Consider the following 17461-nt stretch of genomic DNA (forward strand, 5'->3'; position numbering starts at 1 on the left):
TATATATATATATATATATATATATATATATATATATAAATTATTGTAACTACGGACGAGTGGTATTGATCAACAACAACACTGCGCTAGCCAAGGATTCGAACCCATGTTGTACTGACCTGCCTCATGGTAAGCGAAAACCACATGACGCTTTAAACCACAGGCCCACCCAACCCTACAAGAATGGTGGAGCCAGCAGAGCTAGCTGTTGGGCCGCTATCCGAGGGCATATGAAGGTGTGGGAGCTTCTAGCATGGTTCCCCAAGTGACGCTTGAGACCTCTGAGGTAGGTCAGAACATACAGGAGTGTAATGAAATAGCTGGAAACCATGCTTGAGGCTCACTGGTGTGCCCGGGATGGGAAGAAACAAAGCTGCCCAGCTTTTGAGGCATCTGTAGCCTGGTGGTCTAAAGCGTCAGAGGAACCTTGCCAGCTTTCCCTGACTTGGGTTCGAATCCCGCTGACTGCGATCTTTCTCGGTATATAACCGCTTGTTTCTGGGTGTAATGATGAGGTGAAAATTATATTAAAAGAAGATGGTGTATTTGTGTTTCGGCATATAAATAATACAAGGAAGGCATTGCATATAAAAGAAGGAAGAGGCTGAAACAAGGACGAACGAGATGCTAGAATAAGTGAAGAACCTCCAGTGGGTGTGAAGGAAGGCAGTGAAGCAGTTATGTTAGAAACAGAAGCAGCAGGTGTTGCTGGCATCAAGACGAAGACTGGAAGTATTACATGTGGATGTAAGGGAAGGTCATGCTGAGGTGAGTGAGGTGTGATTCTGAAAGATAACGAATGTGATATAAAGTGGAATTCTGTAACTTTTTAAAAGAATGAAAAGACACAATACCGTGACTTAAACATTACCCAAACAACACGCAAATAGGAGGAAGAAACGTGTGACTACGTTTCGATCCGCTTGGACCGTTAACTAGTCACAGAGAATCGCGAAGGGAACCAGTATAAAAATAAGAGGAGGCGGTCCCCCCTCTTCTCTATATATATTGGTTCCCTTCCCTTTGCGTTTCTGTATGACCAGTTAATGGTCCAAGTCGGACTGAAACGTAGTCACAAATTTCATTGTCCTATGTGCGGGTTATTTATGTGTGTAATGTTAGTTGACACCGAGCTACTGGCACCTGAATAAAAGGTACAGAAGATGGTATAGGAGTTTGGGTTTCGTATTAGAAGGACGCTAAAGGTGAGGCAGGAAAGATAGACATGGTGATAAATATAAGGAAAGCGAAAGTTCAAAAAGGAATCACTGTAGAGGATAAGATTTTTTTCACACACTTGGTAGATCAACTGGCTGAGCTGGGCGAAGTCGATCTCAATAACAGATCGGAGAAATAGTTACACGTGTTCAGCTCGTCTTTGGAATGAGAGAAGTTTGTCGGGGGGTGAAAAAACAAGATTTTTTTTTGTGACGATTCTTTTCTTTGGAAGTGAAGGATCATAGTGTTTATACAGTGCGTCGAGGTTAGTGGCTGTGGAAATGTTGAAAGACCTTAATAGTGTGAATATTTAGATAATAAGGAATAGAGAAATTAAACAAATACATGCTGGTGTGAGATATAAGTCAAAGAGAGGTAGATTTAATGATAAATAAAGGAACAACACCGAAAATTGGTAAATGCGGCGAAATCTTTACTGATACAACAGTCGTGAGCGAAACCTTGGCCAACAGAAACTTCATTGCATTGTCTATTTATCATAGGAAAGGATTATTCGGGAAAGTGTAAAAAATAGAGTAAGACAAGATGCATTAAAGGTACTTGAGTAAGTTTAAGAAAGGGGTGTTGAAAGGAGAGTGCTAAAGACATATTGCAATGAAAGGGTTTAAACATTCAACAAGCATATACCAGTTTTTAAACAGGAAGGAATGGGTGAGCACCGAGTGGTCCATGGGGTTTGTCCCGCTGTTGGAGTGTGAGTTATGTAATACCTACAAAGGGATTACAACAGAATTAACTAGATAGACATCAGTTTTAGAGCTTAGTAACTACAATGACTGCGCTTTGAAAGAAAGGTAGAAATATTGTGGCTTGACTAGTCATTAATATTGACACCTCGATGTTTGTGCTTCTGGAAAATAATCTGCACTCCACAAATTTCCCTCATCATTTGATTAATGGACTTAGCATCTTTAAGAAAGAACTCTCATGTATAGATTTACTAAGAAAAACTTTTATATGGTGTTGATACGCTTATATTGTGTTGATACTATTATATGGCGTTAGATACTGTTTTATGGTGTTAGATAATGTTATATGGTGTTAGATACTGTTATATGGCGTTAGATACTGTTTTATGGTGTTCGATAATGTTATATGGTGTTAGATACTGTTATATGGTGTTAGATACTGTTATATGGTGTCAGATACTGTTATATGGCGTTAGATACTGTTTTATGGTGTTAGATAATGTTATATGGTGTTAGATACTGTTATATGGCGTTAGATACTGTTTTATGGTGTTAGATAATGTTATATGGTGTTAGATACTGTTATATGGTGTTAGATACTGTTGTATGGTGTTGATACTGTTATATGGTGCTGATACTGTTATATGGTGTCAGATACTGTTATATGGTGTTAGATACTGTTTTATGGTGTTAGATAATGTTATATGGTGTTAGATACTGTTATATGGTGTTAGATACTGTTATATGGCGTTAGATACTGTTTTATGGTGTTAGATAATGTTATATGGTGTTAGATACTGTTATACGGTGTTAGATACTGTTATTTGGCGTTAGATACTGTTTTATGGTGTTAGATAATGTTATATGGTGTTAGATACTGTTATATGGTGTTAGATACTGTTGTATGGTGTTGATACTGTTATATGGTGCTGATACTGTTATATGGTGTCAGATACTGTTATATGGTGTTAGATATTGTTATATGGTGTTGATACTGTCATATGGTGTTAGATACAGTTATATGGCGTTAGATAATGCTGTATGGTGTTAGATACTGTTATATGGTGTTAGATACTGTCATATGGCGTTAGATACTGTTGTATGGTGTTGATACTGTTATATTGTGTTGATACTGTTATATGGTGTTAGATACTGTGATATGGTGGCAGATACTGATATATGGTGGTAAGTAATGTTACATGGTGGTAGATATTGATATATGGTGGTAAGTAATGTTACATGGTGCTAGATATTGATATATGGTGGTAAGTAATGTTACATGGTGCTAGATATTGATATATGGTGGTAAGTAATGTTACATGGTGCTAGATATTGATATATGGTGGTAAGTAATGTTACATGGTGGTAAAGAGTGATATATGATGGTAGATAATGTTATATGGTCTTAGATAATGTTATATGGTAGTAGATAATGTCATATGGTGGTAGATAGTGATATATGATGGTAGATGGTGGATCTTGCGCCTCCACTGAGCGAGTTTGTAACGCTATCAGGCTGACAACTTACACCAGCATCAGGGAAGTTTGTAACGCTATCAGGCTGACAGCTTACACCAGCATCAGGGAAGTTTGTAACGCTATCAGGATGACAACTTACACCAGCATCAGGGAAGTTTGTAACGCTATCAGGCTGACAGCTTACACCAGCATCAGGGAAGTTTGTAACGCTATCAGGCTGGCAGCTTACACCAGCATCAGGGAAGTTTGTAACGCTATCAGGCTGACAACTTACACCAGCATCAGGGAAGTTTGTAACGCTATCAGGATGACAACTTACACCAGCATCAGGGAAGTTTGTAACGCTATCAGGCTGGCAGCTTACACCAGCATCAGGGAACTTTTCTCTACTGTTAAAACGTTTTAACTGATGTCTATAGAACAATTAAAAATTAAACCTTCCTAATTTAAATTGTGCAAAGAACAAAGAGGTTTAAGTACAAATGTTATCGCATAAAATATGTATAAACCGCTTTTTCGTTGCGTTAAGTTTAACCCATTTTCTATGACTACGCCTTAGGTCAATCTGGTTTTTTGACGGCTGTTACAAACTGTTTCATTGATACGGATCCCAACACTGCCTGACTGCGAGGGGGGGGGAGGACATTTTACTTGGTTTTATTATAGATTGTGAAGGCCTACTGTGTTCTCTGGAAAACAATAAACAAATAATAAGGCTAAGTGTCATATTCTCATGTTGAGAAATATTACTTTTGTGTTGTTTATTATGCCATAAATGAGGTGAATGTGATGAGTGAGGTGATCAGATGTGTTGAGAGGAACGTGGTGAAGCTTGCACCGTTTTCTTCTCATTCTGAGCGAAGGTTTGTACGCGCCGGCCAGCTATCTATGGCGTCACTGACGTCATCTCACACGAAAATCAATACGGCAGTTAGGATTCAGGTGCAGTCTGGGAGGTGAGGGAGTCGGGTGAGGCGCGTTCTAGGCACCAGCGGTCAGTGCAATGGGCTATTTAGATGGTAATAACGTGATTAGTTAAGTAGCAGCCAGTGTTTGTGAGGCTAAGTGAGTGTTGACAGTGCCGCCAGGACACACATCCACGGGTGATGGCACCAGCATGGACGGAAGGTAAGGAAAACATCAACTGGGTGATGGCAAATCATGAATGAAAATGCATTGTGCCTCTGGTGTGGCGATGCCTCAGGAGGTAGTGTAGACTCTGGGTGTTGAGGTGCCAGGAGTGACACCCAGACGGGGCGCTGGCTGCCACACAGGGACACGGGTGTGCCATGGCACTAGGTGTGGGCGGTGGTGCCGCCTCTCACGGATGCCTAGTGACGTCATCACACACGGGGGATGCTGAGTGTGTCAGCACGCCCGCCCACAACGCCCACACGCCCGCCCACAACACGCCCTCCCACAACACGTCCACATAATATACCCACACGTCCCCCTCCCACAACGCACACACACACACGCTTACTCTAAAAAACACACCCACACTAATCGTGTCAGCCAGCAACACCGAAACTACTGCCCACCCACAACACCTACACTGTTGCCCATCTACAATAATCACGTTACTGCCCACCTACAATAATCACGTTACTGCCCACCTACAATAATCACGTTACTGCCCACCTACAGCACCCACACTATTGCCCATCTATGACACCCACATTACTGCCCACCCATAACACCCATACTACTCTCCACCCACAATACCCATACTACTGTCCAGTCACACTACCCAAATTACCGCCCATCCACACTACTCACACTCCTATCAAGCCACAATACCCACACTACTACTACTACTACTACTACTACTACTACTACTACTACTACTACTACTACTTACCCACATCAGCCACACAACAGCCCTGTGATAGTTTTCGAGAGGTTTGCTGCTCTCACAACACGGCCTTTCTATCGTTTGCCAATTCAATTAGGCTGTTGATGTTGGCGGCCTTCTGGGCCAAGTATCCATCACAGGCCTGAGTGATCCAGCATGTGGCGGTGCAAGCTGATCCAGTTTCACTGAAAATCTTCTACACTTAATCCGACAATATTTTTGATATCCATACAAATAACCGGCACATAGGAGAAAGAAACCTTTGACGACGTTTCGGCCCTACGTGGATCATTAATAAGTCATACAGTATGTGTGTGTGAGTAGTACAAGTCGGACCGAAACGTCGTCATAGGCATCTCTCTCCTACGTGCGGGTTATTTGTGTATTGTTCCACTCACGGTACTGTGCCTGTTTATTCTGTCCGATATCTGCTATAAGCAGGTTGGATAATCTTGGACCAGGGATATTGACATACTGCTCTCTTATTGCGCCCGCGGCACCTTTGCTTTTCAGAGTCTGTTTCAAACTTCCTCTAAAATCTCTGGCTACAGTACGTTATGGTAGGGTGTACATTGAGGATCTAGCGCTGACCTTACATGTGTATATTATCAGGTATCTCTTCCTCGCTCCACTGAGTACAGTCCAAGAACCCTGAGGCGTTACCAGCAGTTTTAAGGATTTATTGGTTCAGGGGAGCAATAAACCATTTACGTACCATTTTCAGCTTTGGTATCTCTCCTGCCTTGAATGAAGCCATCAACACCGAGCAGTATTCTGAACGAGAGAGCACAAGTGATTTGAAAAGTGTCAACATTGGTGTTATTTTTCTTGTTTTGAAAGTTCTCATTATCCACTTCATGGTATTTGCTGTAGTGTGTTTTCTAAGTGACAAGCCACGTGACATTATTTTACCCAGTCAGTGAGACAGTAGAACTAAGATATGTGTCCTGTGTTATGTGTCCTGTGTTATGTGTCCTGTGTTGTGTGTCCTGTGTTATGTGTCCTGTGCTCCTTGTAAGTCCATTGCTTCCTTACGTAAACAGTTACAATTCGTCACCAGTGAATATTATATTATTTTCCTTTGCCTAGAGATACACGTTAATGATATTCTATTAATATTGGTAGAATTACCCACGTAAATGAACACCCACGCTGCTGATCACCCACACAAATGATCACCTACGTTAGTAATCACCCACGTTAGTAATCACCCACGTTACTGCCCACCCCACTACTGATCACTCACGCTAATGATCACCCATGCTACTGATTAACCACGTTACTGATCACCCACGCTTCTGATCACCCACGCTTCTGATCACCCATGCTACTGATCACCCACGTTACTTCCTACCCACGCTACTGATCACCCACGTTACTGATCACTCACGCTACTGATCACCCACGCTACTGATCACCCACGCTACTGATCACCCACGCTACTGATCACCCATGCTACTGATCACCCACGCTACTGATCACCCACATTACTGATCACCCACGTTACTGCCCCCCCATGCTACTGATCACCCACGTTACTGCCCACCTACGCTACTGATCACCCACGTTACTCCCCACCTACGCTACTGATCACCCAAGTTACTGAACATCCACGTTACTGCCCACCCATGCTACTGATCACACACGTTACTGATCACCTACGTTACTGCCCACTCACGCTATTGCTCACCCACGCTAACGTCCACCCACTCGACTATCCACCCACGTTATTTCCCACCCACGCCACTGATCGCCTTTGCTACTGCCCACCCACGCTAATGCCTACCCACGCTACTGCCCACCCACGCTAGAGCCCGCCCACGCTACTCCTTACCCACGCTACACTCCACCCACGTTATTGCTCACCCACGGAACTGTTTAAGCACCCTATTGCCCACCCACTTCTCATAATACTGACTACCACAACACTCACACTACTGACTACCACAACACTCACACTAATGACTACCACAACACTCACACTGCTGACTACCACAACACCCACACTACTGACTACCACAACACCCACACTACTGACTGCCACAACACTCACACTACTGACTACCACAACACTCACACTACTGACTACCACAACACTCACACTGTTGACTACCACAACACTCACACTACTGACTACCACAACACTCACACTACTGACTACCACAACACTCACACTGTTGACTACCACAACACTCACACTACTGACTACCACAACACTCACACTATTGACTACCACAACAAACACACTACTGACTACCACAACACTCACACTACTGACTACCACAACACTCACACTACTGACTACCACAATACTCACACTACTGACTACCACAACACTCACACTGTTGACTACCACAACACTCACACTACTGACTACCAAAACACCCAAACTACTGACTACCACAACACTCACACTACTGACTACCACAACACTCACACTGTTGACTACCACAACACTCACACTACTGACTACCACAACACTGACACTACTGACTACCACAACACTCACACTACTGGCTACCACAACACTCACACTGTTGACTACCACAACACTCACACTACTGACTACCACCACACTTACACTACTGACTACCACAACACTCACACTGTTGACTACCACAACACTCACACTACTGACTACCACAACACTCACACTACTGACTACCACAACACTCACACTGTTGACTACCATAACACTCACACTACTGACTACCACAACACTCACACTATTGACTACCACAACAAACACACTACTGACTACCACAACACTCACACTACTGACTACCACAACACCCACACTACTGACTACCACACCACTCACACTACTGACTACCACAACACCCACACCACTGACTACCACACCACTCACACTACTGACTACCACACCACTCACACTGCTGACTACCACAACACTCACAGAGCTGACTACCACAACACTCACACTACTGACTACCACAACACTCACACTACTGCCTACCACAACACTCACACTACTGCCTACCACAACACCCACACTGTTGACTACCACAGCACTCATACTGTTGACTACCACAACACTCACACTGCTGACTACAACAACACCCACACTGTTGACTACCACAACACTCACACTACTGACTACCACAACACTCACACTACTGACTACCACAACACTCATACTGTTGACTACCACAACACTCACACTACTGCCTACCACAACACCCACACTGTTGACTACCACAACACTCATACTGTTGACTACCACGACATCATACTGTTGACTACCACAACACTCACACTACTGCCTACCACAACACTCAAACTACTGCCTACCACAGCACTCACACTACTGACTACCTCAGCACTCACACTACTGACTACCACAACACTCACACTTGACTACCACAACACTCACACTACTGACTACCACAACACTCATACTGTTGACTACCACAACACCCACACTGTTGACTACCACAACACTCACACTACTGGCTACCACTACACTCACACTACTGACTACCACAACACTCACACTACTGACTACAACAACACTCACACTACTGACTACCACAACACTCACACTACTGACTACCACAACACTCACACCACTGACTACCACAACACTCACACTACTGACTACCACAACAGTCACACTACTGACTACCACAACACTCACACTGCTGACTACCACAACATTCACACTACTGACTACCACAACACTCACACTGTTGACTACCACAACACTCACACTACTGACTACCACAACACTCACACTACTGACTACCACAACATCCACACTACTGACTAACGCAGCACTCACACTACTGACTACCACAACACCCACACTACCGACTACCACAACACTCACACTACTGGCTACCACAACACTCACTCTTTTGACTACCGCAACACACACTACTGACTACCACAACACTCACACTACTGGCTACCACAACACTCACTCTTTTGACTACCGCAACACACACTACTGACTACCACAACACTCACACTGTTGACTACCACAACTCCCACAGTACTGACTACCACAACACTCACACTGTTGACTACCACAACACTCACACTAGTGACTACCAAAACACTCACACTGTTGACTGCCACAACTCCCACAGTACTAACTACCACAACACTCATACTACTGACTACCACCACACTTACACTACTGACTACCACAACAATCACACTGTTGACTACCACAACTCCAACAGTATTGACTACCCCAACACACACCCTACTGACTACCACAACACCCACACTGCTGACTACCACAACACCCACACTACTGACTACCACAACACCCACGCTACTGACTACCACAGAACACACACTACTGACTGCCACAACACCCCAGTACTGACTACCACAACACACACTACTAACTGCCACAACACACACACTACTGACTGCCACAACACCCACAGTACTGACTACCACAACACCTACAGTACTGACTACAACAACACCAACACTACTGACTACCACAGCACTCACACTACTGACTACCACAATACCCACACTACTGACTGTCACAACAACCACAATACTGATTACCACAACACCCACAGTACTCACTACCACAACACCCTCACTACTACTAATACAACACCCACACTACTGACTACCACAACACTCAGACTGCTGACTACCACAACAATCACACTGTTGACTACCGCAACACCCACACTACTGACAAACACAACACTCACACTACTGACTACAACAACACTCACACTTGACTACCACAACACCAACACTACTGCCTTCCACAACACTCACACTACTGACTACCACACCACTCACACTACTGACTACCACACCACTCACACTACTGACTACCACAACATTCACACTACTGACTACCACAACACTCACACTACTGACTACCACAACACCCACACTACTGACTACCACAACACTCACACTACTGACTACCACAACACTCACACTACTGACTACCACAACACCCCCACTGTTGACTATCACAACACTCACGCTACTGACTACCACAACACTCACACTACTGACTACCACAACACTCACACTACTGACTACCACAACAATCACACTACTGACTACCACAACACTCACACTACTGACTACCACAACAGTCACACTACTGACTACCACAACACTCACACTACTAACTACCACAACACTCAGACTACTGACTACCATAACACTCACACTACTGACTACCACAATACTCACACTACTGACTACCACAACACTCACACTACTGACTACCACAACACTCACACTACTGACTACCACAACACTCACACTACTGACTACCACAACACTCACACTACTACAACAACACTCACACTACTGACTACCACAACACTCAGACTACTGACTACCACAACACTCACACTACTGAATACCACAACACTCACACTACTGACTACCACAACACACACTACTGACTACCACAACACTCACAATACTGACTACCACAACACTCACACTACTGACTACCACAACACCCACACTGTTCACTACCACAACACTCACACTTGGCTACCACAACAACAACACTACTGACTACCACAACACCCACACTACTGACTACCACAACACTCACACTACTGACTACCACAACACTCACACTACTGACTACCACAACACTCACACTACTGACTACCACAACTCCCACACTACTGACTACCACAACACTCACACTACTGACTACCACAACACTCACACTACTGAATATCACAACACTCACACTACTGAGTACCACAACACTCACACTAGTGACTACCAAAACACTCACACTGTTGACTACCATAACTCCCACAGAACTAACTACCACAATACTCATACTACTGACTTCCACCACACTTACACTACTGACTACCACAACACTCACACTGTTGACTACCACAACTCCAACAGTACTGACTACCCCAACACACACCCTACTGACTACCACAACACCCACACTGCTGACTACCACAACACCCACACAACTGACTACCACAACACCCACACTACTGACTACCACAGAACACACACTACTGACTGCCACAACACCCCAGTACTGACTAACACAACACACACACTACTGACTGCCACAGCACACACACTACTGACTGCCACAACACCCACAGTACTGACTACGACAACACCTACAGTACTGACTAACACAACACACACACTACTGACTGCCACAGCACACACACTACTGACTACCACAGCACTCACACTACTGACTACGACAATACCCACACTACTGACTGTCACAACACTCACAATACTGACTACCACAACACGCACAGTACTCACTACCACAACACCCACACTACTACTAATACAACACCCACACTACTGACTACCACAACACTCACACTGCTGACTACCACAACAATCACACTGTTGACTACCACAACACCCGCACTACTGACAAACACAACACTCACACTACTGACTACCACAACACTCACACTACTGACTACCACAACAATCACACTGTTGACTACCGCAACACCCGCACTACTGACAAACACAACACTCACACTACTGACTACCACAACACTCACACTACTGACTACCACAACAATCACACTGTTGACTACGACAACACCCACACTACTGACTACCACAACACCCACACTACTGACTAGCACAACACCCACACTACTGACTAGCACAACACTCACACTACTGACTACCACAACACTCACACTGTTGACTACCACAACTCCCACAGTACTGACTATCACAACACTCACACTAGTGACTTTCAAAGCACTAACATTGTTGACTTCCACAACTCCCAGAGTACTAACTACCACAACACTCACACTACTGACTACCACAACACTTACACTACTGACTACCACAACACGCACACTACTGACTACCACAACACTCACACTACTGACTACCACAACACTCACACTACTGACTACCACAACACTTACACGACTGACTACCACAACACTCACACTGTTGACTACCACAACTCCCACAGTACTGACTACCACAACACTCACACTGCTGACTACCACAACACCCACACTACTGACTACCACAACACCCACACTACTGACTACCACAGAACACACACTACTGGCTGCCACAATACACACATTACTGACTACCACAACACCCTCAGTACTGACTGCCACAACACCCACAGTACTGACTACAACAACACAAACACTACTGACTACCACAACAAATACACTACTGACTACCACAGCACTCACACTACTGAGTACGACAACACTCACAATACTGACTACCACAACACCCACGTTACTGACTACCACAACACTCACTCTACTGACTACCACAACACTCACACTACTGACTACCACAACACCCACACTACTGACTACCACAATACCCACACTACTGACTGTCACAACACTCAAAATACTGACTACCACAACACCCACAGTACTCACTACTTCAACACCCACACTGCTACCACAACAACCACACTACTGACTACCACAACACTCACTCTACTGACTACAACAACACTCACACTACTGACTACCACAACACTCACACTGCTGACTACCACAACACTCACACTACTACCACAACACTCACACTCTTGACTACCACAACACTCGCACTAGTGACTACCACAACACTCACACTGTTGACTACCACAACACACACTACTGACTACCACAACACTCACACTGTTGACTACCTCAACTCCCACAGTACTGACTACCACAACACTCACACTGTTGACTACCACAACACTCACACTAGTGACTACCAAAACACTCACACTGTTGACTACCACAACTCCCACAGTACTAACTACCACAACACTCACACTACTGACTACCACAACACTCACATTAGTGACTACCACAACACTCACACTACTGACTTCCACAACACCCACACTACTGACTACCACAGCACCCGCACTACTGACTACCACAACAATCACAGTACTGACTACCACAACACTCACACTACTGACTACCACAACACTCACACTACTGACTACCACAACACTCACATTAGTGACTACCACAACACTCACACTACTGACTTCCACAACACCCACACTACTGACTACCACAACACCCACACTACTGACTACCACAACACTCACACTACTGACTACCACAACACCCACACTACTGACTACCACAACACTCACACTACTGACTACCACAACACTCACACTACTGACTACCACAACACTCACACTAATGACTACCACAACACTCACACTACTGACTACCACAACACTCACACTACTGACTACCACAACACCAACACTACTGACTACCACAACACTCACACTACTGACTACCACAACACTCACACTACTGACTACCACAACACCCACACTACTGACTAGCACAACATCCACACTACTGACTACCACAACACTCACACTACTGACTACCACAACACTCACACTACTGACTACCACAACACTCACACTACTGACTAACACAACACCCACACTACTGACTACCACAACACGCACACTACTGACTACCACAACACTCACACTACTGACTACCACAACACACACTACTGACTACCACAGCACTCACACTACTGACTACCACAACACTCACACTACTGACTACCACAACACTCACACCACTGACTACCACAACACTGACACTACTGACTACCACAACACCCACACTACTGACTACCACAACACCCACACTACTGACTACCACAACACTCACAATACTGACTACCACAACACCCACACTACTGACTACCACAACACTCACACTACTGACTACCACAACACTCACACTACTGACTACCACAACACTGTCACTACTGACTACCACAACACTCACACTACTGACTACCACAGGACTCACGCTACTGACTACCACAACACTCACACTTCTGACTACCACAACACTCACACTACTGACTACCACAACACTCACACTACTGACTACCACAACACTCACACTACTGACTACCACAACACCTTCCCTACTGACTACCACAACACCCACACTACTGACTACCACAACACTCACACTACTGACTACCACAACACCCATACTACTGACTACCACAACACTCACACTACTGACTACCACAACACTCACACTACTGACTGCCACAACACCCACACTACTGACTACCACAACACCCACACTACTGACTACCACAACACTCACACTACTGACTACCACAACACTCACACTACTGACTACTTCAACTCCCACACTACTGACTACCACAACACTCACACTACTGACTACCACAACACTCACACTACTGACTACCTCAACTCTCACACTACTGACTACCACATAACCCACACTACTGACTACCACAACACTCACACTTCTGACTACCACAGCACTCACACTACTGACTACCAGAACACTCACACTACTGACTACCACAACACCCACACTACTGAGTACCACAACACCCACAGTACTGACTACCACAACACTCACACTACTGACTACCACAGCACTCACACAACTGACTACCACAGCACTCACACTACTGACTACCACAACACTCACACTACTGACTACCACAACACTCACACTACTGACTACCACAACACTCACACTACTGGCTACCACAACACTCACACTACTGACTACCACAACACTCACAGTACTGAGTACCACAACACTCACACTACTGACTACCACAGCACTCACACTACTGACTACCACAACACACACTACTGACTACCACAACACCCACACTGCTGACTATCACAACACCCACACTGCTGACTACCACAACACCCACAGTACTGACTACCACAACACTCACACTACTGACTGACACAACACCCACAGTACTGACTACCACAACACTCACAGTACTGACTACCACAACACTCACACTACTGACTACCACAACACTCACACTACTGACTACCACAACACTCACACTACTGACTACCACAACACTCACACTACTGACTACCACAACACCCACAGTACTGACTACCACAACACTCACACTACTGACTACCACAACACTCACACTAGTGACTACCACAACACTCACACTGCTGACTACCACAACACTCACACTACTGACTACCACAACACTCACACTACTGACTAACACAACACCCACACTACTGACTACCACAACACGCACACTACTGACTACCACAACACTCACACTACTGACTACCACAACACACACTACTGACTACCACAGCACTCACACTACTGACTACCACAACACTCACACTACTGACTACCACAACACTCACACCACTGACTACCACAACACTGACACTACTGACTACCACAACACCCACACTACTGACTACCACAACACCCACACCACTGACTACCACAACACTCACACTACTGACTACAACAACACCCACACTACTGACTACCACAACACTCACACTACTGACTACCACAACACTCACACTACTGACTACCACAACACTCTCACTACTGACTACCACAACACTCACACTACTGACTACCACAGGACTCACGCTACTGACTACCACAACACTCACACTACTGACTACCACAACACTCACACTACTGACTACCACAACACTCACACTACTGACTACCACAACACTCACACTACTGACTATCACAACACTCACACTACTGACTACCACAACACTCACACTACTGACTACCACAACACTCACACTACTGACTACCACAACACCTTCCCTACTGACTACCACAACACCCACACTACTGACTACCACAACACTCACACTACTGACTACCACAACACCTTCCCTACTGACTACCACAACACTCACACTACTGACTACCACAACACCCACACTACTGACTACCACAACACTCACACTACTGACTACCACAACACTCACACTACTGACTACCACAACACCCACACTACTGACTACCACAACACCCACACTACTGACTACCACAACACTCACACTACTGACTACCACAACACCCACACTACTGACTACCACAACACCCACGCTACTGACTACCACAACACTCACACTACTGACTACCACAACACCCACACTACTGACTACCACAACACTCACACTACTGACTACCACAACACTCACACTACTGACTACCTCAACTCCCACACTACTGACTACCACAACACTCACACTACTGACTACCACAACACTCACACTACTGACTACCTCAACTCCCACACTACTGACTACCACATCACCCACACTACTGACTACCACAACACTCACACTACTGACTACCACAGCACTCACACTACTGACTACCACAACACTCACACTACTGACTACCACAACACCCACACTACTGACTACCACAACACCCACAGTACTGACTACCACAACACTCACATTACTGACTACCACAGCACTCACACTACTGACTAGCACAACACTCACACTACTGACTACCACAGCACTCACACTACTGACTACCACAACACTCACACTACTGACTACCACAACACTCACACTACTGACTACCACAACACTCACACTACTGACTACCACAACACTCACACTACTGGCTACCACAACACTCACACTTCTGACTACCACAACACTCACAGTACTGAGTACCACAACACTCACACTACTGACTACCACAGCACTCACACTACTGACTACCACAACACACACTACTGACTACCACAACACCCACACTGCTGACTACCACAACACCCACACTGCTGACTACCACAACACCCACAGTACTGACTACCACAACACTCACACTACTGACTACCACAACACCCACAGTACTGACTACCACAACACTCACAGTACTGACTACCACAACACTCACACTACTGACTACCACAACACTCACACTACTGACTACCACAACACTCACACTACTGACTACCACAACACTCACACTACTGACTACCAAAACACCCACAGTACTGACTACCACAACACTCACACTACTGACTACCACAACACTCACACTCCTGACTACCACAACACTCACACAACTGACTACCACAGCACTCACACTACTGACTACCACAACACTCACACTACTGACTACCACAACACCCACAGTACTGACTACCACAACACTCACACTACTGACTACCACAACACTCACACTACTGACTACCACAACACTCACACTACTGACTACCACAACACCCACAGTACTGACTACCACAACACTCACACTACTGACTACCACAACACTCACACTACTGACTACCACAACACTCACACTACTGACTACCACAACACTCACATTAGTGACTA

At 45.1% G+C, this 17461-nt stretch overlaps 1 protein-coding gene across 1 annotated transcript in view; it reads left to right on the forward strand.

Moving 5' to 3' along the window:
• The first annotated feature begins 4362 nt into the window (after nt 1-4362).
• The window catches only part of fid (fire dancer), a 638212-nt gene continuing 625113 nt past the window's right edge, over nt 4363-17461 (forward strand). The window contains exon 1 of the mRNA XM_070096032.1: nt 4363-4535. The gene's annotated coding sequence lies outside the window, so the exon portion shown is untranslated. The remainder of the gene's footprint in view (nt 4536-17461) is intronic.

Source organism: Cherax quadricarinatus, chromosome 52 (assembly GCF_038502225.1).
Source record: "Cherax quadricarinatus isolate ZL_2023a chromosome 52, ASM3850222v1, whole genome shotgun sequence".
NCBI lineage: Eukaryota > Metazoa > Arthropoda > Malacostraca > Decapoda > Parastacidae > Cherax > Cherax quadricarinatus.